Below are 25808 nucleotides of genomic sequence, written 5' to 3'. Positions count from 1 at the left end.
CACTATCTGGAGCTAACAAGATATAACAATTATTTGTGGGAAAAGGGGTTTTTATTTATGATCTGTGATCTATTTAAATATTGGTCCCAAAATATTTGATGTTGAGTTACCAAAAATTTTATGAGTTATAAGACTAATAAAGTAATCCTCAAAAGACTGCAAAAAATCAAAAATTATGATATTGCACTATTTTTATTAGAATGTAAGTTTATCACCTATTAATGTTACAGTCTTGCTCTATAGTAGAACAGAAATACATCTGTTTTTAATATTTGCAGGATAGAGCCAGTGAGCTACTGGTTCTCCTGATCCATTTCTACAGTGGCAGAGTAAAGATGATCATCGATGCAACTTTTACACCCTCTTCACGTTTCCTTTTGGGGCAAGATCAGAGATGGCATTGAGCCCGTGGATGTGGTCCTGTTTTGCACACCGGGTGATTGGTGTATGGAATTAAGTGTGCCCACTCGTTAGCCACTGGACACTACAATGACACAGCAGACAATCAAGATCATAGTTCCAAAGGAAAAGAAAGCATGATTCTTCAAAAGTGTTTAGGAAGGTGCACAGCAGGGCATGTTCTCTTTCTCACTGGCAAGAGTTTGTAACTGGATATGTTAACATTACTGAGAACATGAAAACATGAAGCAAAAGTATTGATTCAAGAACTCACTGAAGAAAATAATCCAAAAATGCACTGGTCAACTTGACTTTATTCATTTAAAGTCCAAGTTACATGGGTTATTTATGGCAGCCAGGCTTGGCTTGGTTGGTCCACTCCATGCTTTTTTTCAATTTTCATGAAGGGAAGTGTTATTTGCATTGTTAAATTTACATTATCTCCTCTTTAATTGTATCAGCTGCTAACTAGGTCTAGAAATAATGACATTTAAGGGAAAATGGCAACTATCTCCAGAAGCCAGCAGTATAATGGAAGAAGCTAATTAATTTAACCTCCCAATCTTCTATAATGGCAAACCTTCATCAGATCACAGATGGCGCTCAGAGGAATTCACAGTGCTGTGTCTTCCTTCCGAGTCCACAAGCACTGGCTAGCCAAAGGGAGACTTTTCTTTCTGTATAACACTCACATTGACAATGTCTGCTTAAAGTGCACTATACTAAAAATTTAATGTATGTACTAAAGAATTCAGAATTTGTAGCATGAAATAGGGAAAATTTAAAAAAAAAACTATTATCTCAAAATGTTTTGACTTGACACGGTAGAGGCAAGCCAGAGTTTTTGTTAAGAGATGCGGGTCCAAGAATTTAGTATTGCTTGTAAATATTGTTTTGAGTTCAAAACTTGCAGCCAAAAAAGGAAAGTCAGGTCATTCCTCAGGAAAATGAAAGAAATGCAGGTGTCTAGAGTTCATTTTTAATGAAATTCCAGTCATTGATTTCGGCCCTTTATGATTTTTAAAAGTTTTGCTAATTTAAAAAAAATAACAGAGGGAAGTATGATCTACTAAAGTACATCCTGGGATTCTTGGAAAGGAGGATTAAGACCGCAGCCTGGTTTTTACCACTGAGATCTCTGCCTTAGTAACTCTCTCCCTAGACATTTCATTCTGCCCCAATTCATTGTCAGGTTCCAGATATCCGGGAAAGAGTTACTCAGCGTTATTCCTCCCAAAGAAATCTTCCCTTTGCTTTATCAAAAACCCACCTTTGTGTTACTTTCCATTCCTTAATTGTGAATATCAACCTGGATCTGTGTCTCTCTTATCAGAGGAACAGGAACTAATCTGTTGGTCAGGTCCCACTCCTGGGGTATGCTAATTCAGAGCACTCAGCTCTCTCACTGATTTCCAGGCTGACATCACAAAATCAAAAGCCTTTGCTTAGGCTCTTTAGCAAGCATGGAGGCAAGGGAAGATGGTGGTTACTGAAGGATCTCCGCAGAAAGGTCATCGCCAGGGTTAGGACAAATGCTCACCTCAGTGATGATGGCACTTCCATGTGCCAAGCCCCAGACTAGGGCTGAAGATGGCCCATAAGGAGGGTTGGTTTCACAGCCTCTGATACATTTTTTTTTTAAGTTGCTAATCTAAATTTCCAAAATGCCTAGAGTCTCTATCTCCTGAAAACTGACATCAGCATTCAAGAGAGGGAGGGTATCTTTTCCTGGAAATGGCCTTCTTGTCTCCCTGCAGTGTGTGACAGAGGATCACAGCACTCAAAGCATGAGCAAAGGGGTAAAGAGACAAGCTGCACCTTGGCTTGTTTGGACAGTTGCTTCGCTGTTGAAAGAGCCTGAGATGACCAGGCCACCAGGACCACGCTGTCCTGCCCAGGGTAGTCTGTACTTTCCTAGCCTCACCTGTGCCCTTCCAGAAATAGTGTTCCCCTGTTTTCCAGAGAAGAGAAGGCTCTAGAAATTCTGAGGTCTTACTAGGGGAAACAATTGGTTTGTCCTGTGACTGGGGACATTGTGAGGGGTATCATCTTCAAGCTGCAATGACCTGCGTGCATACCTTTTACTAGGCCTGAGACTATGGTTATCAAGGTGTGTTGGCTGGAGGGGGTATGAAAAGTTTCTTGATGTGATGTGCGTCTTTAATGGCTTCACTCCTGCCAAGAAGTAAAGGTTTAAGTTAAAGTTGTCAAATAATAATAGCAGTAACAGTAAAAACAGAAAATCAACAGGGAAGGGGCATAGGAAGCCGGCTTCATCTGTTGTGATTTTTCTGTTTTTGACAATAAGAAAATGACATGAATCACAGGACAGTTCTCGGAGTATCGGGATGAAAATCTAAGCCGAGTGGGCTCAGGAGCAGCAGTGTCAAAGGTTTAACCTTCGTTTAATTGGAATCTGAGGCTAATAGGGCCACAGGCTTTCAAGGGCTGCCTTCTAGGCTTGGCGCTTGCAGGGTTTAATGGAAAACCACCCCAAGTCGTCTCGCTTCCGGTGTATTAAAGGGGGTGCCCCAGGATTCAGACTTGGGTGTGATCCTGAGTTTGGGACCACCTGACTGGCTGCTCTCTTTTTAAACAATGATTTCCTCGTGGCTCTCCCTGCGCCAGAATTATTCCTAGGCAAAAGACATAGAAAGCCTTATCCTGAGCAGGTCACCCTGAAGCCTTGGTCAATTCCATTCGTTCATCAGAATTGCGGGGTTGGCAGCTATGACCCCTTCCAGCTATCAGATTTGACAGGCGTGGTGTGGTGGGTGTGCCCTCTGCGGAGAGAAGCCCCCAGCAGGCCCTTGGGTCACTTCTGGGCAGGCGAGATGCTATTGTTCTTCCTGCTAAGGCCAAAGAAAACTGTGCGAGCTTGCATGCAAGACAACCCCTTGCCAACCAGCAAACACTACCGCAGTCTGAAAAGAAAGCTCTTCTTGTCTGTGTACCCTCACTATCCTGGGGTGGGAGCATCCTAGGTTTCAGACCAGGTCTCTGCCCCAAGCAAGGGAGCCAGGGACGCAGGCGTCCTCAACAAGGGACTCTCTCTATCGCTGAGGGAGAGGACTCCTGTTAGCTGCCGCAGGGACAACCCCAGAGCCCAGTCCTCCACCCGCACGGCCAGGCGCCACAGATTGGACTTTCCGGCTTAACTTCCATCTGAACCTTTGGGGCCGCCAGCTACTGTTTCCTTTCCTAGCCACACCTGCCAGCGGGGATGCCTGGAACCTGGAGGGGACCTTTGGGTGAGAGTGCCCAAGGAGGTTGTGGAGCGCCTGGACCTGCCCCAGTACTTGCAGGGAAACCTCCCCAACGCTCTCACACCGCGGACCTCTCTGGGGAGACCAGGATCCCGGGCGCCGCAGGTGACCCCCAGAGTCCGACGTCCCTCGGCCTCCGGCTCGCCTTCAGGATCAGACGCCGCGTCTACTCCAGCCCTCCCACCCGCCTGCAGCCTCGGGACCCCACGGGGTAGCGCCCCGTCGGTAGACTCCCAATTCCCGCTCCTTCCCCCAGCTTCCTCCCCCGACGTCCCCCCACCCAGGGTCTGTGAACCTAGGCGGGTGGCTGCGAAACCGCCGTGACCCGCGGCAGCCACTGCGGAGCTGCGGGGCAGAGGCGGGGAAGGGAGGGAGGGGAGGGAGGAGCCGAAGCCCAGGAGAGGCCGTGGGCTGGGGCCAGCCGAGCCTCGCAGGGCTAAGCAGAAGCAGCTGCTGGTAATAGACGCTGCCGGGAGCGGGCCGGTGTCCGGGTCTCGGACGCTCGCGGCTACGGAGGGCGCGCGGGAGGGCCACCGGGGCGGCGGCGGCGGCGACCCGCGGAGCAGGCAGCTGCTCTGCGCGCCCCGCTCGCTGCGGACCGGTCTCCTCCGCGAGGGACTACAGTCCCAAGGGCTTCCTGGATCGACCCTCCTCACTGGACCAGATGAAATACCCGGCCCACCCCCCACTTCTTCCACCTAAAGGAGCCCCCTCCCATCCCCTCCTTGAACCCGCAGGAAAGGCTCTGTTGAAAGCTTTAGAAGGAGGTGGAGTCGTGGGTGTCGCCGGAGGTCCCTTCACCTCTGTTCTTCACGTCCAGCATCCCAGGAGAGTGTTTAAGTCTTTAGGTCTAACTGCAAGGAACCGCTTTACTCTCGGGTATCTCTTAGGTTACCTCTCCCCAAGTACTTTACACACGCAAAGTAAGCAAATGGCTGGTCCCAGGCGCTTAAAATATTAGCAAGTGTTTGTAAATGAATATTTTGGAAACGTAGGGAAAATTCTATCGCGGAGAGAAATCCACAACAAACCGTAACGACTGATTTCTATAATTTTATCTCTCCATTTATCTACCTAAATTCAAAACCCGGGATTTTCTGTCGTTTGCATAAACCACAAGCATTTGGCGTTTGTGCCCGTGTTTTATTCCTATACATTCATGAATTGGCAGTTGGCCTTCGAAATCTACTAAATCCATACTTGGACCCTAGAAAAAATGAAGCAAGAATACTCTTTTTTTGCATTTACATTTCATGTGGTTTTTTTTTCTAACAGGAAGAAAGTTCTGTAAACTAACTCTCTCTCTCTCTCTCTCTCTCTCTCTCTCTCTCTCTCTCTCTCTCTCTCTCTCTCTCTCTCACACACACACACACACACACACACACACACACACACACACACACACACACACATCCCGAGTCCACTGTCTCATCTGCTCTCAGGGCCTCTGGTTAAACTACTTCATAGATGATTCTTAGGAATGAAATCTTATGACCCCTAAATATGATCAACCCAGAATTTCTTTCCCTGGGTGTTTACATCGCCTAGGGGTTTCACTGAAGTCTTGTTCACATGTTTTGTTTAATGCAAGCCATGCTAGAAAAGAAAAACAAAACCCTGGTTTTTGCTGGGGAGTCGTTTTTGTTTTTTTCTAAACTCTCAATGTGATTGAAGGTGTAGCAAGCAGAGCTTCCCCTTTGCGATAAAGGTGTGTTTGGTTTTAATTTATTGGAGGATGCGGCTTCGTTGACAAGCTTTGTCTTCGTGACTCATTTACAAAAATACGTTCTTTCGTTAAAAAATTATATCACTGAAACAACACAACTTCCAGAAGTAAGCCACTCCCCTGCCTACCTGTTTTTAAAGACACGAAACCTACAAAAGGTGTCTTCATTTTCTCTACTTCTTGAGAGTTGGGGGTCATTATTAAAGAATGAAATTCGAATATCCTGTTTGAGGAAGCTGACACATCTCTTTATCTTGAGTTTAGACAAAGACGCTGTTCATATCTTGGGGGGAACTATCTCGAGCATCGAAACAGCCCTGCCAACAGCCTCTCTCTCCGAAGCGTCTCCGAAGTGCCCCCACAAAATCCCCAGTGTGCGGCGGCTGCTGACTTTAACGCTGTGCTGTCGAAACCACTGTCGACCGACTTCCACTTTCGTCAGATAAGCAGGGCCGGGCAGAGTTAAAACAATACATACTGGAAAAGAAAAATAAGGGAGGCTTGGGCTGTATCCTAATTCCTGCTTTCACTTCTCTCCCCGCCTCCCCCTCCTCCTCCCATCCAATTTACAGAACCACGTGTGGGGTTCTGAGTCTGCGTTTGTTCTCCAGTTTCTTGCACAATTTGGGTTTGGTTTTTTGTTTTGTTTTATTTTGTTTTCGTTCTTGGTAGTAAGAAAACTAATGCGGAGTGGGGAAAGGGTCTGCCTTCGGTTTGCAGAGCTGCCAGAAAGAGCTACAGGACGCGCTAATCAGGACTCCTGAACTAGCTGCCCGGATTCCCCTGGGACGTATTGCTGACTACCTGAGAAAATCCCAGCGTCCTAGGCTGGAGGAAACAGAGACCCTTTGAGCAAGAAGCTAGGTTTGCATAAAGTGGACTCGAAATCAACAAAGGAAACCCCTCCTGTCTGAGGTGAATTTCACTTAACTATCTGCAGCGGGCTCAAGTCCTTCCCTGGTCTGCCGTCCAGTACTAGTCCCTTTGCTACAGACCAACTTGCAATCTCTCTCTCTCTCTCTCTCTCTCTCTCTCTCTCTCTCTCTCTCTCTCTCTCTCTCTCTCTCTCTCTCTCTCTCTCTCTCTCTCTCTCTCTCCCTCCCTCCCTCCCTCCCTCTCTCCCTCCCTCCCTTTCTCTTTCTCTTTCTTCTCTCTCTCCCTCCCTCTCTCCCTCCCTCTCTCCCTTTCTCTTTCTTCTCTCTCTCCCTCCCTCTCTCCCTCTTTCTCTCTCTCCCTCCCTCTCTCCTTCCCCCGTTTTTTTTTCTCCTCAGTTTTCGAACGGGTCCACTATTGCTGATCTTGCCAGCTGGTGTGTTCCCAGTATTTCCTGCTCTACACACCTTTCTTTTTCTGGAGCAAACGGTTTGATCAGCATTTTTAAGCCGTAGTTAGTTGTCACTGTATATTCACCTCCTCCTCTGTCTGGACTCTTTGGAAATTCACGTTCAACAACACAGCGAGCACAGGTAAAGGCAACACTTGCGTTTGCCTCAGTCTGTGTCAATTAGTCTGATTGCTTGTAAGAACGCGAATGCTGCTTGGATCACAAGGCAGACTTATTAAATCAGTGGCTTCAGACTTTAAGGAATCATACATAACTTCAAAGATTAAAAAGCTGGTATAAGCAGAAATTGCATGTTTCCTTGTTTCCATATGCACGTGAAAAACTCGTTTTTATTCCAATAGTTTATCCAACCCGATTGCCAGCGATTCTTTTAGATGTTTGTTGAATGATTTGAGGTTTCGTTTTGAAAATACAGATTCTATTATTTAAGAGGGGAATATCTATATAGGGTTGGATTTATTTAGACAAATTATTGGGCTGGTTATCTGCTTTGAGATCTTCAACAAATTGACAATTAGAATTCTGGGCCAGGGATTTCAGGAGAAAACGGCCAGTAGTATTCAGCATGCTAAGTGGTGTATTGAAAATAAAAGTAGGATGAAATTTGCCCCTTGGAGTTCCTTGGTTCAAACTCACTGTAAGCATGTTAAAACTGTGATTCAGATAACACACAGATTTAGTGTCATGTAAATGCTTGGTTTACGGGAGTCCAAAAAGCAATTTTCATTGTTTCTTAAAGGACGGCTTAGAAATTGTGAGTTTGTTTTAGTAAACAGAATAGTCTACTAAACAACACAAAATATCTTGTGTTCAAAAAACAGCCACATGATGGCAAAGAGTAAAACGTACAACCCAGAAAGGGAGCAGACAATAAAAGGAATGCAGTCAGCCCCAATCAGCAAGTCAGACCTCTGAAGATCTACTAAAACTCCCAGGCACATTAGGTTTTCATTACCGAAAATAGCTCCTCAGAGTGCCTCCTGTTCCATGTTCAGAAATGAAGACAATCAGTATGTGGGAAACATCATTTGCCTTGCTCTAAGTATTTTATGCTTATCAAACAACAACAGACATTTGCTTCCTGCTTGCCCCCACTCCTGGGCACTAACTGTGGCACTTTGGTGGGTTCTGGTTTGACATGCAAGACCAGAATGTTTGGAAATGATCTTTACTGCCCCCTCTGATAACTGGTCTTCAGGAGTGTTGTAGGTCAATGGACAGTTGCTTCTTTTGTCCAAACGGGCCTCTGTCCACAAGGCATGCTTTTGTAGAAAACAAGTCCTAATTGTTACAGCTTCCAGTGAGCTCAAGCTCTCATACATTTAGTTCTACTTTGTAGGGGGAGAGAACTCAGAATGTGGCAGGGTTGGGCTTTTGTTGTTGTTATTGTTTGGTTTTAAGTTTCATTATGATTTACAACTTTAAACCAAAGTAAGAAATTGTATTATCAGTTTTCAACCAAATAGCAGAGTAAGGAAATTGCAATCAAAATTAAATCTAAGTAAATTCAAGGAGAATGTCCAGGGAAATACATTATCTAAACAGCATAAACTTGAGGTCTAACTTATATTTTTCATGAATTAAACCTCTAATGTGTTCTGTGGGCCACTGGGATATGCTTACATAATACATAATTCCTTCTAAATCACACTGATAGAGCAGTATATATATTGTATATTTTTTAAGTTTGCTTATAATTTTATTTTATAGGGGTGCTATTTTTTAATCCCTACTTGTGTTGGTTACACAACATCATAGAAGCTTGAACTGAACAATCATGCCACTACTTTATGGTAGAAAAGGGGAAATAGGTGGTTGATAGATTGAGGAGTCATATTCCCCAAAGTTCATGTTAGATAGAGTCTTTATAAAGTAAGGGCCCCCAAACATGGGCATATCATTAAGTTGCTATTTGGGGAAAAGCAAATTGGAAGCACTAGAAAGTTCTTCCTTTATCAATAGTTGAAAGTGAAAAGTATTCACACACACACACACACACACACACACACACACACACACATTCACACACATGTATACACACATACATTCACACATACATTCACACACATACACACATGCATACACATAAACACGATAATCGTGCGCACATGCACACACATGTAGATACCTGCCAAGAGAGAAAATGATAAAGGGAAATTGCTAAATTGGGTTTAAAATGCAGAAATGTTATATTTTAATAACTGGAAAATTTACCTAAGAGTGAAAGTTCAATATTTTGTTAAAAAATGAACCAAATGTATAATAAAATTCCCATGGTAATTATTTGTGAGACCTAGGCTAAGAGTAAATTGACCTCAACTCTTTGCCTAGGTAGAAATCAGATCCTGAATCCCCATCCCTCCCCAGATCTTAGTGCAGAAAGACAAAGGGAAAATGGTCCCTCTGCACTGCAGCCAAGGTCCATTCACTGTCCATCTCCAGACCCTGGGAGAGACTAAAGAACCTGCTGGTTTCCTTTGAAATATTGATAAAAAAGGAATTGTATTTCCTAACGTGACTTAGAAACAACTGGTTTAGGAAACCAGTTCTAATGTACCAGAAACATTGAATATGAGGATCAGAATTTTGGGGTGTTGCCATAAATACTTGTCTACTGATTAAGTCTCTTAGTTCTTGTCATAGTGTTTTATGGGATCAATAAATGTAGAATGAGTTTTGCCATGACAGGATGTGCTAGTAGATTAAAGAATACACGAACTTGTTTGTATTATAAAGGTCTTGGAATTTAGAGGCTGTCATGAGTCTTATGCGTAATCTTTGCTGACATCATCCCAGTGCCTTCAGTTAATGTTCCCTAACCAAGTGTGTTCAGCATCCAATGGGTTAATACAGTTCCAAACTACATAAAGTGATATACCTGGGTCAGAGAAGAAATTCTGGCATTGGAAGAAAATGATCTGTTAAATGTGCCTTTAGTTATTCCTTAGTGCACCTGGGGACTTACAGGATCCAGTCTTTCTCTGATGATGTTCAGGAATACACAGTCACCAAAGTTAAAATAGTTAGTATCTAGTTTCTCTTTTTAAGATCTTTTATTTTATGTGTACGAGTATTTCTCTTCCATATATGTATATATTCTACATGTGTACCTGGTGCTTGTGCAGATCAGAAAAGGGCACTGGAACCTTGGTCGTGGAGTTACAGGTGGTTGTGGTATCTGGGAACTGTGCCTTGATCTTCTGCAAGAGGAAATGAAGCCCATAAGCACCAAATCATTTCCCCAGCCCCTCTTGCAGAAAACTCTTATCATTAGGTGCATTTGCAAAGCTTTATGGGAGTGAAGTTACATTGCCACACTAAATAATGGGGGATGTGTGTCTTTTAAATCAGGGCCAATCAGAACACAGCCTGCCACATGCTCAAGGAACTCTAACTCTTGGTTTTTGTCCTTTGCCTTCTACAGCTCTGTATTTAGGAATCTGAAAAGGACCCAAATTTAACTGTGCATCTCTGTCCCATGTGTTCTGCGTTTATGTTGTAAGCCAGAGAATAACTGTGCACTTCAGTATTTTTTGTGCCTACAGATATGTGAAAAAATGCTGGTATTTCTTTATTGTATATACTGCAAGTTGAATAGCAGTTGGGATTAGCTTTTATGACATATAAACAGCTGGATGTCTTAAGTGCAATACAAGTTTACAGATGCATAATTGTGTCCTTATGACCTTTACTAATCACACAGAAATTTAGAGATGAATATATCTATGCACACCTCACTATAGGAATTATATTCTGAACTGGATAATTACAAATGTCTGTTCTTGGTATAGGGTTGCAAAAGACATTTACATCTCCATTGGAAATATTTTATTTGTGTCACATAAAAAAAATCAAGGATTTTAATGTTGAAAGCAAACTTGTCTTGGGTGGTAGAATGCTTTTGCTGAATGTGACCTCCTACCCAGGCAGGACTGTATGCGCACACTGTGTGCCTGTGATTGATTTGGGATTTGGATTTCTGATTTGGCTGAGAGATGTGTAAAAACCCCAAGTAGTCAGCAGCTCCTTATTGGCTGTGCATCCAAGGGTCTCAAGAGCATTGTTTATTCCAGCAAGTGTCTGGAATACATTACACTCCATAAGTTGGCTTCTGCTACTCCTGTTTTGGAGAATATGAAAACTTTATATATTGTGCTAAAAGCAATGTGCTTTGCTGGAATAATTTTCCTTAAGAAAGAATCCTCAACGAGACTCTATCTTCTGAATCTAGTACAGCTAATATGTTAAGCATGTGGCATTCCTGAAAAAGCAATAGTGAAATAATTCTCCACACCTTCAAATTCAAAACTTGATCCAAAACTTAGATTTTTTTTTATCCCCAAACAGTATGAAACCAGGTTTCCACAAATTAAAATAAATACATTTGGATTGTGACACCCTCTATATTTTTAAGAAATACCAAGGAAGAGAAGGATTAAAAGAGTTATTGTATTAATCCATGTTTAAAGCAAATGCCTACAGTCTTTCACAAGAGAATATTCAGTTGTCTTTAGTGAGTTCTTATCAAACACTTGGCTTGGTAATTGTTGCTCCTCCTTAAATAAAAACTCTGGATGGCTTAATTTAAGAGGCTCTGCAGTCACTTTTTGCTACGGGAATTCTTTATACTCATGAGTGGGTAGAAATGAGAAGAAATGGCTTAAAAAATGGTCAAGTTATCCTCGTGAACTGGGTTCTCTGGCAAATCCTTAGGTCTAAACAATGTGGAGGGCCTTACTGGTTCAACATAAGTTATCATTGGATTGCCTTCTATAGCCTATTATGTTCTGTTTTGGAAAGTTCCTAAATCTGCATACATGTAAGCATCCAACAGTTTAGGATAAAAAAAATAAAAAACAAATGAGAAAAACAGCCTTTACTTAGATTTCTGTTTCCTGTGTGTTGTCTGGCCCTATCTCCGCATCTCTAATCTGTGTCTCTGAAGGTGAGGGATTAGTTCTCATTGTTCTGAGTCTGAGTGGTGTCTAACATGGTCAATAGGCACTCACTTGGTGACCGACAGAAACAGCGGTAAAGCCTATGAGCCTAGATGGTTCTGAAAGACTGTACAATAATACCTGCATTCATACGCGCACCCCGCCCCCCACTTACATCATCTCGTTTGAGGTGGGTAACTGAGTTGAGGTCGGGGAGGGATTTCATTTGATAGAGAAGAGCCAGCGTTTTGATGATCCCTGAGAAGTGATGAGTCCTTACAAGATCAAGTCATCACAGTATTGGGGTATCTTTCACTGCTCTGCATTGGGCTCCCTAATCATGTAAGCGGAAGTTCCAGAAAGGAGCATATCTAATTACTGCTTCATAATGGCGGTTTCACCAATGCAGAAAGGCTTTACAGGTCGGCTAGACTCTCCCTAGTCCGCCTTCAGAGGTACAGCAGGGCTGCAGAAATGCAGATCAAGGCAAGCTTGTTCCTTGACGCCAAGAGAGTTAAATAACAGAAAAGCAGAAAGGATAATGGATCGGTCCTGGCCATTTGATTCCAGCTTTTCTGCCTCCATCTCTCTGTCTCTGAGAAGTTGGAGTTCATACCTTTAAAATCATATTTAAAAGTAGTTGACTCATCCTGGATGTTGTAATGTTTTAGGCTGACTTAATACCCTTTTATATTCTAGCTCCCTCACCACCTGCACCTCTAAATCTCCAAGTCATTTCACCCACGGTTCAGGTCAGCACTCCCTGTTAGCTCTCCCTTGACCACCAAGGGGCCCCTGCCCTGGCTTTGTGTATCTGAGGCCTCAGGGTTCCAGGGACAGTCTGTAGGAGAGTGGCCTCGGGCACCTAGGCCTAAGAAAGTTGGGCTCCGGGGAGGGGCCTGGCATCCTCAAAACTGAAGGTGCTGGAGAGAGGGTTCCCCTTGCCAAGGCTGGCCCTGGTGTTCAAGCAGAGCGCGCTGCCACGGCAGGTTTTTAAAGGGAGAAAAAGCCACCAAACGGCTGGAGTTTCTGGAAGCCAGGGCTGGGGTTTGCACTCCTCACCGAGCCAGAGCAGGTTTGGCGCTGCCCTGGTCTCTCCGTTACCCATTTTCGGTTTGCCTTTGGTAGAACCGGCTCCTGAGCCCCGCCCGGCGAGGTGGTAGGGGGGTAGATCCCCCAGCGGTCCCCCATCGCTGGCCACCCTCCCCTGGCCCCCTCCCTCCACCTTGGCACCGTGGTGGCCCCCAGCCCCGGCCTGCGGGTCGCCAACTTTGGCTTCCAGTCCAGCGGCGGTGACGCGGAGACTTAGATCTTTTCCCCGGGCTGGCGGCAGCAGCCCGGAGCCCGGGGGTGGCTGTTGCCCACGGCCCCCAGGACGTGGAGGGCACTACCCGCTCCCTTGGCCGCCTCCAGGACCTCACCAGGTATGCGGAACCACCCCAGAGATGAGGGGCGACGGAAACCCTCCCCCCACCCACTGGTACCTTGCTGCTGTCGCCCTCTGGCAGGAGAGAGGGAACTGGACTGGTTAGTTTCCTTTGGGGAGGGGAGGTGGTAACTGACTGCCCCCCCCACACACACACACCCCTCTGGGCTGTGGAGTCATCCTGGCCTTTGATGGGACTGTCTCTTAGACAAGTGTTTGAGCTGAAAGTTCCCTTAGTGGGGGACAGTCAGGGCAAGCAGATACACATTTTAACCCCCTTTCATCTTCCTGGGTGCCTTCCTTCGGCCAACCGTTTTTTATTGGTCCAAATAAGGGGCGAGTTTAAAAGAAATAGCAGATGAATTGGAGGCATTGACAATATTGATGAAGTATCCACTCAATGAATAATTCTGGAATCAGGGGGGGGGGAAGCAAATTTTCCATTTTACTTTTCATGAAGGTGGGGGCGGTTGGGTAAAATAATACACAGGCATAAACAATCCCCGTTGTCTTCTTTATCTTAATTTAACGTCCATCCTACATTTTGTTCTGTCAGCTAACTAAATAGAGGAAATGCAAAAATTCAAGTCTTCCTTGGGGTGGGGGTGCATGTCAGGAGTGGTGGCACAGCCTGTAAGCCCAGCTCTTGGGAGATGGAGGCAGGAGGATCAGAAATACAAGGCCATCCTCCGATAAGGAGTCTAAGGTCAACCTGGGCTACATGAGACACTGTCACAAGCACTGTGTGGAAATGGGCTCCAGTCTGTGAGCAGGTATAAATTGATTATACATTCAATAGAACCTGAAGCCAGTGTCTGCAGAGCACAGAGGAGTACCCAGCAAGGGCAGGGACAGCATGGGAGCAGCAGTCTGTTAGCTTGAGGGCCTCCTTTAGTTCTGTTCATTCCCATGCTCCCTACAAATCCTGTGGTTCTAGTTTGAATGGGTTCATTCAGAAAACACTGAGAAAAGTTCAGTGGTCCAGGATTCTTCTTGTGTGGATAAAAATGGTTTCTGCCCATTAGGAGCAATCTGCCGATATTGTGAGCCCAAGTGACTAATGCTCAAATGGCGAAGTATAAAACCCCCAAACCAAAATCCAGGGTCCCCCAAACCAAAATCCGGTGTTCAATGTTTCCTGGTGGATTGGGCTGAATGATGAGTCTTTGATCTTACATGGGACTGTGGTTGAAAGGAGCATGGGCTTATGAGGGAGTGGGTGGCACCCTGGGGTATCTGGCAGTAGGCTGTTGTATAAGGAGAGCTGCAGATTAGTAGAAAAGGCCTAGGGCAGAGATGATTGGCTGTTAGCCCGAGTCAGATGAGGAAGAGTTTGTGGGTTAAACCCAACTAAACCAGACCTGTCTCCTGGTTAGGAGGCAGTGCAATCTTGCGTGTTTCACCCCTGGCAACACATGATAACCTGGAAAGAAGTCAGGAAAAGTGTACCTAAGAGAGGTTATAAAGCAATAACTATGAAAAATACAGTCATGCGATAGTTTAGCCAATGAAAAGTTAAACTTTACAATGTTGTACTAGTTATACTCTTAAAGTATCTAAATATCCTTAAGCAGTTGACGGACATGACCTGATAATTGTTGGATGGAAAAACTAGGAGCAAATAAACATATTTGCATCAGTTTCATGATGATATTCTTTTCCATGGTCCTTCATTTACCTATACCTATTGAGCATGCCCTGTGTGTAGGACACATTCCTAATGCTCTGTGTTCTGTGAGATTATGTTAGTGTAGTTGCATTGATGACAAAACAATCATTCCATATATATATATATATATATATATCTCCATATTTCTTAGAATGTAGAGTTGATGAGTGCCAGGGTTACAGACACAAATCATTGCCCTCCTACTTCAAGACTTCTCTCTTACCCATAGATTCATGAAGATTGTTCTGCATTCTTCTTCATCATCATCCTGTCTATCTTGAAAGAAGAAAGCAAAAGCAAATATTTTTAGGCAGGCAGCTTTCACTAGGCTAGAGTGCATGGTGCATGCACATTGGCAAATCAATGGGACTCCAAATGACCCTGATGGATAGATAAGCAGAAGTTGACAAGATAGGACCTCCACAGAGATCTTTCCCCCCAGTATAGAACAAAGGAACTGTGACTTGAAAACAGGCCATTGGTAGAAGCTTTGAGTGTCTCTCAGCTGAGTAAGTGCCAATGGTGGGCAGATCAAGAGGCCATTGATTAACATGTGTACTCTATTGAGACTTGCCAGAGAGTTCAGTAACTCATTGGAAAAGGTGTGTGTGGCTGCCTAAATAAGACCCGTGTAATGTTAAAACCAGCTGGTACTCCAGTGTGGATGGGGGAGATTTCAAAAGGCCACAACCCTAGCTGAAAAGTTTCAGGTGATCAATGGGTACTGAGAGAGGGGTAATCAGTTTTTTCCAGGAAGGAGCTCCCTAATCATTTAGGCTGATGTACACAAGCAACACTAAGTATACCATCTCCTCTCTCTCTCTCTCTCTCTCTCTCTATCTATCTATCTATATATATATATATATATAGTACATAAATATAAATTTGTATTTATTAAATGTTCATAGTAGTATATTAATTAATACATTATATTTATCAATACATATTAATACCTATATTAATATATTTCCATTTATAGCAAATATATAGATAGAAATACATCCATATATAATATGGATGTATTTATATTTGTTTATCAGAATAATAATTAAAGAAAAAGAGTTCCTGAATTTGAGGGAGAGTGGAGAGGAATTGGAGGGGTCGAAGGAGGATTGGAAATGACAGAATACTCCTTATGAATTCCTCAAACATTTTTAATTGAAATAGAAGTATCATAAGGGATATGGTCTAATGAGGAGGTCTGACAGGGGTTCCTGTTGGAATCTTCAAATGATTCAAAGACTGTTTTGGATGGAAGAATGTTGTATGTGGAGAAAATTTGACCCTAGAGAAGAAAGGTCTTGGTAGGTCCATCCCAGCTCTAGCAGGAAACTGGCTCCCTCCTTGGCCTGAATCGCCCCAGCTCTGCCCTGGGTGGCTTGATCACACTGGGGAATTACAATCCTGGGAAGTGTCCTCAGTGGAGCAGGTTGGCTATCTGCAGAGATTGTCTCAGGTGATTCCTGCCCTGCATGGAGGTTGGGATCCTCTGTGTCTGGATTCATCACTGCCCATACTGGGCATGTTTTTGTTGTTTGTATCTGTTTTGTTTTGTTTTGTTTTGTTTTCACAATTGGCTGCTTTCGGATGGAATCAGGAACAGGTAGGCTTCTTAAACCTTTTTAGCTTTGCTCTCCTCTAAGGCATCCTTTGGCTTTTAAGGAAAGAAAAACCCAGAAGAAACGCTGAGTCAGTGCCGCTTTCCGGACAGGTGATGTTTTCCCTGTCATTGTCCTTGGCTTTGCTGTTCTGAGTCACTGAGACTGCTGTCCTGCAGGCCTGCCCCACCAGACAATTCTTACTGAGGTGAAGAAACAGCGAAAAGGGAGAGTCAGCATTCAGGAAATGAGAAAACCACTTGGCTAAACATTACTGGGGATTGACTCAAATCTTTGGGGTGTTGTCGGAGGAGAGCAGGGAGGCAAGGGTTCTCCAGATCTTCCTAGGCCAGAATATGTCCTGTACATGAATCAGAAGGCCTTGTGATGAATGTGTGTTGTGACATAAATCAGGCATTGAAGTCTGTGATTATACCCATGTGTGCAATACTAGTTTTGAATTTTAGCAGAAGATAAGAAATATCTGTCATAAGAGTATGAGAAATAATCATACTTTCTGAAGAAAAACTGTGATTTGATTCTTTCCTGCTGAACTTCCTGTGAGCAAAACACAAATAAGGTGGCTGCTAAATTTGGCCTAGAGTTTTACTGAACATCAGATGATCCTGATTTAAATGCTAAAAAATATTAAAACCCGTAGGATTGCCTACATTGTTACTATATCAACTAAACCCTAGTGTTCGAGAGCATTATGTTTTCTAATCCTCACCTCTTAAATCAAGATCATATTTGCATCTGTCTTGTCTATGAGTTGAACCTGTACAGTTGCTTCAGGTAGGAGTCAATGCAATCTGTATGGAGAGGATCGTTGGTGGAGGATCCACGCTAACTTGTTTGATTTGAAAGACTGCCTGGTGAAGGAGACTGTCACTATTATTTTAAATTTCATTTTATTAATTTTTAAAATTTATTTTACAAACCAACCACAGTTGCAGTTTCCCCTCCTCCTTCTCCTCCTGTTCCCTTCCCCCAGCTCGTTTCTGCACCCCCCTCCACTTCTCAGAAAGGGACAGGCATGAGAGTCAACAGAGCATGGCATGCCAAGTTGAGGCAGGACCAAGCCCCTCCCCCACACATCAAGGCTGGGCTAGGCATCCCACCACAGGGAGTAGGTTCCAAAAAGCCAGCTCATATACCAGGGACAGATCCCAGTCCCACTGCTAGGGGTCCCACAAACAGACCAAGCTACCCAACTGTCACCCACATGCAGTGGGCCTCGGTTGGTCCCATGCAGGCTCCCTAGCTGAGACAATCACTATAAAAACAGTTTGCTACCTCCTTGATGGTTGAGAAATAGTAAAAATGTAATTTACAACATATTCTTAAAGTTTATCTTTATTAACTGGATCTAATGGTTCATACTGGTGGTCCCAGCACTGGAGAAGCTGAGGCAGGAGGATCAGAAATTCTAGGCCAGCCTGGGCTAGAAGAGGAGGCCTGTCTCTACTAAATAAAATCAAGCCAAACCAACAAACCCTTTAACTATACTAAACATATATCTCAATATGTTTTTGGTGTTCATGAAAGGAATCACTATCACCCACAGCACACTTTCAACAACCCCAAAAGTTTCCTTCTGGCTCTCTAGGGTCGATTGACATTGTCCACCCCCACCCCAGGTCCTGGCTGCATAACCATGGTTCAGCTTTTCATCATCTTAAGGTTTTTTGTTTTTTTTTTAAATAGTAGGTGATCCATATCTTCTTTCTTCCCTTTGAATAAAGTAAGTCAATTCACCATTGAGATAGAGTTGCTGAATTTGGACCAGAACAAATAGAACCATTGAGTAGAAATTATTTTGTTTTATTTTGCTACTCACCAGTTGGTCTGGAGCACGTTCTTTAAGGAAGCTGAAATTCCTACAAGGCTAAGAAACTATTCCTGTGATCCACAGAATACAAACAATCCTGTCCCAGTGTCATGGAGGTAGTGGCGTCAACACCCCCCTGGTGACACTTCAGATGTGTGTCATTTTTCCACATGTTTTAGATCATTGTTGTTGAATGCCTCAAGTTCCTCATCACATACAGGGTTTCTCAGGCTGGGATTATCAAGACACGTGCTGTACAATGTACATGTGTTCAAATCCCACACCAATCTGCCAGCCACAGTTAATGAGCATGTACTAACTTTTTTAACACTACTAATGTGATAAGTGCTATATGAAAATAATGTATAGGCCTGCTGTTCTTAAGAATAGTTTGGATTCATCTTTATTTTTCAAATAAACATATTGTTGCTGTCCTAATCCTTGTCAACTCATTTAACTGTCTAATTGCCTTCCCTTTTCATCTGAAGTTAGACTTAGCCATAAAAGTTCTGTTGCACTGTAGGGTGTCTGCAGCTGACAACAATATAAAATATAATATCATATAATAGTACATCTTTTCAAAATGCTGAAATAAATGACTTTAAATGACCTCATAAGAACTGAGAGATGTTTATAAGTGATGCATGTATACCACCCTGACTCCAGCATTACACAATATATAAATATACTGAAGTATTAAATTATCTTCTGTAAATACATATAAATATATATCAAATCGAAAAAGAAACCTGGTCTTATTCATTTGGAAATTCCATAAAGAATAAATAGGCTTCATAATAAAAAAAAAACAAAAACAAAAACACTAAATCAGCTGAGTCAGGACATGAGCAGGAAGTATAAAACAAAATGAGGGTCGACATTTGCTTCTGTAGGAACCATATCTGTAGAGGCAGAAGGCCTCTGCCCAGGAGCAGCTCGAGCTGACCTGTAGCAGCGGCTTCTGCACCCCTTCCTTCTTGAAAGGCCAGGGTGTAGGGTTTCCGAGGATGACATATGTGTGCACGCCTAATCTGTTTTCCTGGATGGAACCGAGTTTTTTAGGAAGGCAAAGAAAAGCAAGAGGAGGTGACAGTCAGTGCCTTGTGGCTTCTGGAGCCCCGATGACTGAGTTCCACAGCTCTCTGCAGGTCATTTATCCAGGGGTTCATTTCACTGCAGGCTTCTGTTGGTAAATTTTCTTAGGGCCCCCTTGATGTGATGTGTTGACTCAATCTGTAGATGTAGTCTTCTGGGGCATATCTCAGAATAGCCCTTTTCTTTTCCATAAAGCGATGTTCAATCGCCAGTTTCCTTCTGCTTCTGGAATGTTAGAAAACTCAACACTTGGTGAGAAGGCAAAGAGCAAAGCCATGGTGTGCTGTAATGAAAATACTCTTTCATCCAAGGAGCCACAAGGTATAAACGGCTTCTGATGGGGCTCTGGTTCATTACAGATGACTAATGCGCCATTTAAAACAATCTGTTTTTCCAAACCAGCAGGAAGAAAATAAAATACATATGGTATATGAAATAAAAAGGAAACATTTTTTTCCTGATTGCATCACTACCCATTTTCACCTCTATCCCATCTTTTTTCATCTAGAGAGACTGTACCAACGGCTTACCAGCTTTGACTCTTTCTCTATTTTGCTTACCTATTCTAGACAGGACCTTTGTGATGAGCTAGAATCAACATAAAAACTAACCTTCACACAAGATATGATATTATTGCTTATTTTGTCAACCACATTGTTTTAACAGATGTATATAGCTGGGCGGCGGTGGTGCACGCCTTTAATCCCAGCACTCGAGAGGCAGAGGTAGGAGGATCTCTGTAAGTTTGAGGTCAGCCTGGTCTACAGATCAAGTTCCAGGACAGGCACCAAAACTACACGGAGAATCCCTGTCTCGAAAAACCAAAAAAACCCACCAGTATGTAAATATCTATGTGGAGGTAGATACAGATTTGACTGAATGTGGAAATTCTGGGTTTGGAGCTGTTGAAGCATTTTTTTAAAGAGTGCCATGCAAAGGAGTTGGGGAAATAACCAAGTTGATAACATGCATGAGGACCTGGGTTGTATTCCCAGTAAAAAAAAAGAAGAAGAAGAAGAAGAACTCAGGCTTGGTGATGCCTGCTAGTAATTGTAGGAAAGCAGAGGAAGGAGGATTCCTGGGGTTTGCTGGCCAGCCAGCTTGATCTAAATGGTGAGCCACCAGGCCCAATGAGGGACTGTCTCTCAAGAAACAACATGAATGAAACCGAGATGATGTGTATACTCCCACACATACAAGTCTGCACACACATATGAGTGCATACACCACACACACACACACACACACACACACACACACACACACACACACACACCTCGGGTAGATGAGTGGCAGCAGCTTGGGGGAATTTAGGCTGTAAATGTTAACTAGATGTTTTGGCTCACACGCTTCTGTCTGTGTTTCCTCTTTTGATAACTTGCTGGTCACAATAGTGTATATGCCATGTTGTTTCCTACTATGTACCATTGAGCTGTATGGGAATAATTATGTCATCACAAGGGGCCCAACTTCATGATGGCTCCAAGCCCCAGAAGGGGATTTGAATAAGTTTAAGTTCTTGTTGGATGACATTCTTGGTTCCTATAGTTTATTATTTCATCAGTGCTTAAGTTTAACACTTATCACTGTTTATTTGCGGGTGTGTGCTCACCGATTTGAACTCCACTCCCAGAGGGTCAAAGGAAGGCAGTTCTTAAAGCGTCCATTAGTCCTGTATGGGTGTACACACTGAACAAAGGGAGCTTTCACGAGCAGCCCAGTGCCTTGCTCCACACAGCTCTCTTTCCTCAGTGGAGGCCAGCAATGGGCAACCTCCCCACATCCTTCAGCCAGCTCTCTTCAAGGACTGGAGAAAGCCTGGTTCCCTCAAGTGTTAAAAGACCCTGTGTCTTCCTCACACAGCGGAGCTTCCTACTGACACTCTTTGCCTGGGGGATTCTTTTTCAAAAATAATTTCCCTAAGCAAGTGGCTAACCCAAGGGCTGTGACTACAAGTCACGGTTCTTCCTCTAAAGCTCCAAAGCTCCTAATATGTCTCAAGGGTAGGGGGAGGCAGGGCATGGGGATGAATGGTGGTAACATTGGCCTCAGAAAGCGCTGTTTGCCTCTGTCTGTTCATTGAGAGCAACCAGGTGGCCTCAGGCCTGTAGAAGACACGAGAGTCAGGTCATACTCGAACGCACACCCAGCTGAACCCTGTTCAGTAACTTCTCAGTTTGTTTGGCCCAGTGCATCATTTTTCCCACTGAAAGATATGATGACGTAGGACTCAGGAGGACACTTTCCCTCTGTGCCCAGAGCAGATTACTAACCCAGAGCTTTAGATTTAACAGGCGGGGCCCAATAGGACTGCTTTGTCCCTTGCCTACTTTTGAGAGCACCTTGCATTTTAGTAGCCAGCAGAAGGGTGGCCTTCTGTTAGGTACAACTGCAAGGACACTTTCTGCCCATTATCATCATGGTTGACCCAGTGTGGGCAAATGAAGGACTTACCGCTTGGAGTAAGTGCACACATGACTGATTAATCCATTGCCCTGCTTTTGTGCGGTATGTTGGGTAGTTTGGGAGTGAATAATTGCCACCTGACTTTAGGGGCACCCCTGACACCAAAGTGCCTGCCTTGTGGTACTCCACAAGTCTCCAAAAACGTTATTCTCAGTGAACACTGCTATACCCTCCTTTAGGGGGCATGCCTGGATTTAGGCAAAGATTCTGAGAAGCCAACCTAAAGTCACCTTTGCATGCAATTCTACCTCTTACTTTTCTCACTGCTGTGACCAAATAGCAGAAAGCAACTTAGAAGGAAGAGTTTACTTGGACTCGTGGTTAGGGGATAGTCTGTGATGACCCACCTTGGTTTGTCAACATGACACACTCTAGAAAAGGGAATCTCAGTTGAGGAATTACCTTCATTAGTTTGGCCCATGAGCCTGTCTGGTATTAGAGGTTGTTGACTAATGTAGGAGGGAGCAGCCTGGTGTGGGCAGTGCCATTCTTGGGCATATTGGCTTTGGCTGGATGAGAAAAGCGCTGACTGCGAACAAGCCAGTAAGCAGACTTATTCTCTTGGTTTCTACTTCAAATTCCTGCCTTGAGTTCCTGCCTTGATTCCCCTTGGTTATAGACCATAAGCAATAAGTTCAAGTTAATTTTTCTTCCCTAGGAGCTTTTGGTCATGGTGTTTATCATATAAACAGAAGGCAAACTAGAACACAGGCCATCATGGCAGAAAGTCACAGTGGCAGGAACGTGAGGTGGCTGGACACGTTATATCCTACAGTCAGGAAGCAGCGTGATGATTGCTGGTACTCAGTCAGCTTTCTCCATTTTTCCGTTGTATCTAGTCTGGGACTCTAGCCCAGGGCGTGGTGTTACATATTCATCAGGGGCTTTTGCTCCTCAGTTAAATCTCTTTTGAATTTCCTTCACATACATATCCAGAGATGGTGTTTCCTAGGGGATCCCAAATCCAGTCAAGATTAGCCATTATAGTTGGTTTATGCCATTTCGAGAATAGCTGCTCTCTCTCTCTCTCTCTCTCTCTCTCTCTCTCTCTCTCTCTCTAGAGGTGGACAGATAGACATGAATAAAGTCACCTGTTTTTCTGAAGCCCACTACTTAGACTGACTACAGCAAATGTTTAGAGCCAGAATGTTGATGGATTCTTTGTAAACTGCTTGATGATAACATCACTCTTCAATTGTTCACTGAATTCTGGCTCAAAATTTACACGCACTCAAACAGTGCCTTGCATTAACACCACTCATTCATCCACTAATGTATTTGCTGATTCATTCAAAATACCTAATGAGTGCCATATGTGACCAGGCAAGAAAGCAAAGCCGAGTTCTAGACCTCAAGGAGCTACAGCAAGTCAAAGAGACAGGTAGAGGAATAATTGCAGTCCCACTAGATAAATGCTATAATGGAGGCAGGCTTATTTATAAACCATGAAAGATCAAGCCCAGCGAGGGAATTAAGGGCTTGCCTGAGCCGTGCTCCTAAATATCAGTAGGCCCAGTCATGTCATATATTTCATGGCTTGGATTGACATGTCGAAATCTGGAAACAACTATGCTGATTTAGCAAGCAGTGGAGAGTTTGTAAACAAAGTCCAGGACTCTCTGTGATTTTTTTCAAATTTCTGAGAAGTAGTCTTTTGTGGTGGAAACATCTACCTGAAGCAGATGAAGGCTGGCTGTTTGGACTTCTCAACCATCTTTGCCCTTACTTTTGAGCCCAGGAAACAATAACAAACATGATATTTAGTACAGAAGAGCTTCGTCTTCAGCAGAAATAAAATGACGAATGAAATATCTTTCATGCTCATGTAACTTGACCAGCCTTAGTACCCCAGTAAGTTCAGTGTGGAAACTGGGAAAAGAAACACATGGCCAACAACCCCGGGTATCAGATATACAGTTTCTGATTGAAACATGTTCTCGGGACAGGTATGGGATGGAGGATGGGAATTTATGGGAAGTCAGAGGGCTTTTGTCAGAGCCTGCTCTGTGAGCAATAAGACTGGAGTTGAATCCTGGATGGCGATGCACTGTGGGCAGTTTGTGTGAATGTGCTTTGTAAACTGGGGCATGTCTTGCCAATGTGTAGGAAGGATTATTACCCTGACTTTCAACCACCACCTTAGACTCTAGAAAAGTCAACACCCCTCCTTAGAGGAACTTAAGCCATGAAAAAAATGTCCCTTTTATTTTGTGATATCTTTTCTCTAATTTGGCAAGGAATCTTTTTAAACAGTGCTGGTGAATTGTGACACTCACTTTTGGAATTTTGTGCACAGTCAAAATAAAGTGCTACATTATGTTTTCCTGCTTAATGGATGTGAATGCACCGTGCAATTTTTATTTACTCTGAAGTTGAAATCATGACTTGGACTCATGAAATTGATTTCTTGGTAAAATTACAAATCACAGCACTTTAAAAAGCACTCTCTAATTTCTAACATAATCCACAAGTCTTACATCATCCAAGGAGACTCACCTTTTTGTTGGCCCTGGATCAGTCGTGTGTTTTGCAGCATTCATAATTATGAACAAACTAAAGAGGAGAATTATTGCAATGTTCCAAAATGACTTTTCAGATGAGGGAGGCTTAGACTATTTTACTGGGAAATTAAGTGTGCAAATGCATGTGCTCATCAAATAATAAAATCTGAGATAATGTTGGCTAATCTTAGCACACCTGGGAAGAGAGAACCTTGCCTCTATCAGATTGAGCTGCAAGTGTGTCTGTGGGGTATTTTCTTGATTCCTAACTGATATAGGAGGGCCCAGCCCTCAGTGTGACACCATGCCACCTTGACTGTGTTAGAAAGAGAGCCAAGCATTATCCAGGAAAAGCAAGTTAGTAAGCAACATTCCTAATTGGCCTCTGCTTGATTTCCTGTCCTAACTTCCCTAAGTGATGGACTCAAGGTGAATTAAACCCTTTCCTACCTCCCAAATCGCTTTTGATCATGGTATTTATCACAGCAACAGAAAGCAAACTGGAATATTTATGTAGAATATACAGGTGGATGCTATCATCCAGCTGGAATCTTCCATTTCACAGATGAGAAACAGAGGCTCACGCGGCCTCCATTATTTGCATGACCTGTTAGTGTCCATCAAAACCAGAACACCAAGATGCTGACTTTTTATGTTGATGGTTTTCCTAACATCTTAACATCCAGAAATTCTAGTGCTTCAGAAACAATGAGCCTAAAATTAAAGGACTACATGTTCTTGGTCTTGAAATTGTATCTTAGTACTAAAACTTTTCCTTTTACCTATTACTTATTTACACATCTCCAATTTGAATTACTGTGAGGCATAAAGAACAATTCCTGGGCCCTCAAATCCAAATACAAAAACAGGACAGTACCCTTGAGCTCTTCATTTGAGCATGACCTTGAAAAGTAACTCTGAAAGTTAGGAAGTGAGAGCAGAAAGCTAGATGGTCGCATTACTTAAAAAAACAAAACAAAACAAAAAAAAACAGTTAAATGTAAATAACTACATTTATTGACTATGTTTGAAACCTCTCCCAAACCTATCCTTCTTGAAGGTGTTGAGTGTCTAAAGGTGCAGAATTGATCAACCATGAAACGGTGACCTAATGTCAACTTGCTAAGAATTAGTATAATAATATCCATGCCCTAAGGGTAAAGCACTCAGCCCCAGTGTGGGCTCTTTCATCCTTGCTCACACTACAATCATATTTCTTTGTTAGTATTTCCTCTTTGCATTGTGGGGCTGCTGACATTGATAGATAGCAGGGGAGAAACTGAATTCAAAAAAAAAAAAAAAAAAGAGGAAACATGTTCTGTACTGTTGGCTCAAAAAATAATGTGTGTGAAAAGCTCTCCGGGAGCCTGCTCCTCACCTTCCATCTTGAGCCGCAGCTGCTGACAGCAGGCACTGCTGAGCTATAATTTGGCCACATTTGGCTCATGTAAATTGTGATAAACAGGGAGCCCATAATATTTATTTTAGAGATTCATTCAGTGAAGTAAGCATTCTTGACTTGTGTATACATGCTGTGAATGGAAGGCTG

The 25808-nt window shown here is 43.3% G+C and overlaps 1 protein-coding gene and 1 long non-coding RNA gene across 4 annotated transcripts in view; one reads left to right on the top strand and one right to left on the bottom strand.

Moving 5' to 3' along the window:
- Positions 1-5734: 5734 nt before the first annotated feature.
- LOC121827132 (uncharacterized) lies at positions 5735-11989 on the bottom strand. Its single transcript, XR_006069225.2, has 3 exons — positions 11849-11989; positions 9847-9936; positions 5735-5868 (listed from the first exon to the last, which is right to left on the bottom strand). It is a non-coding gene; the product is annotated as an uncharacterized LOC121827132 (long non-coding RNA).
- Eya1 (EYA transcriptional coactivator and phosphatase 1) overlaps positions 6077-25808 on the top strand; it is a 312966-nt gene continuing 293234 nt past the window's right edge. The window contains exon 1 of one of the 3 annotated variants that reach the window (XM_076563734.1): positions 6077-6306. The gene's annotated coding sequence lies outside the window, so the exon portion shown is untranslated. Of the gene's footprint in view, positions 6307-11887; positions 12016-12823; positions 13098-25808 lie in introns of those variants that run through there. The other 2 variants (XM_076563733.1, XM_076563735.1) reach the window with 2 other exon arrangements.

The sequence above is a fragment of the Peromyscus maniculatus genome, chromosome 2 (assembly GCF_049852395.1).
Source record: "Peromyscus maniculatus bairdii isolate BWxNUB_F1_BW_parent chromosome 2, HU_Pman_BW_mat_3.1, whole genome shotgun sequence".
Classification (NCBI taxonomy): Eukaryota; Metazoa; Chordata; class Mammalia; order Rodentia; family Cricetidae; genus Peromyscus; species Peromyscus maniculatus.
The sequence above is the reverse complement of the archived record's forward strand: the minus strand, read 5'-3'. Positions and strand labels throughout refer to the sequence as shown.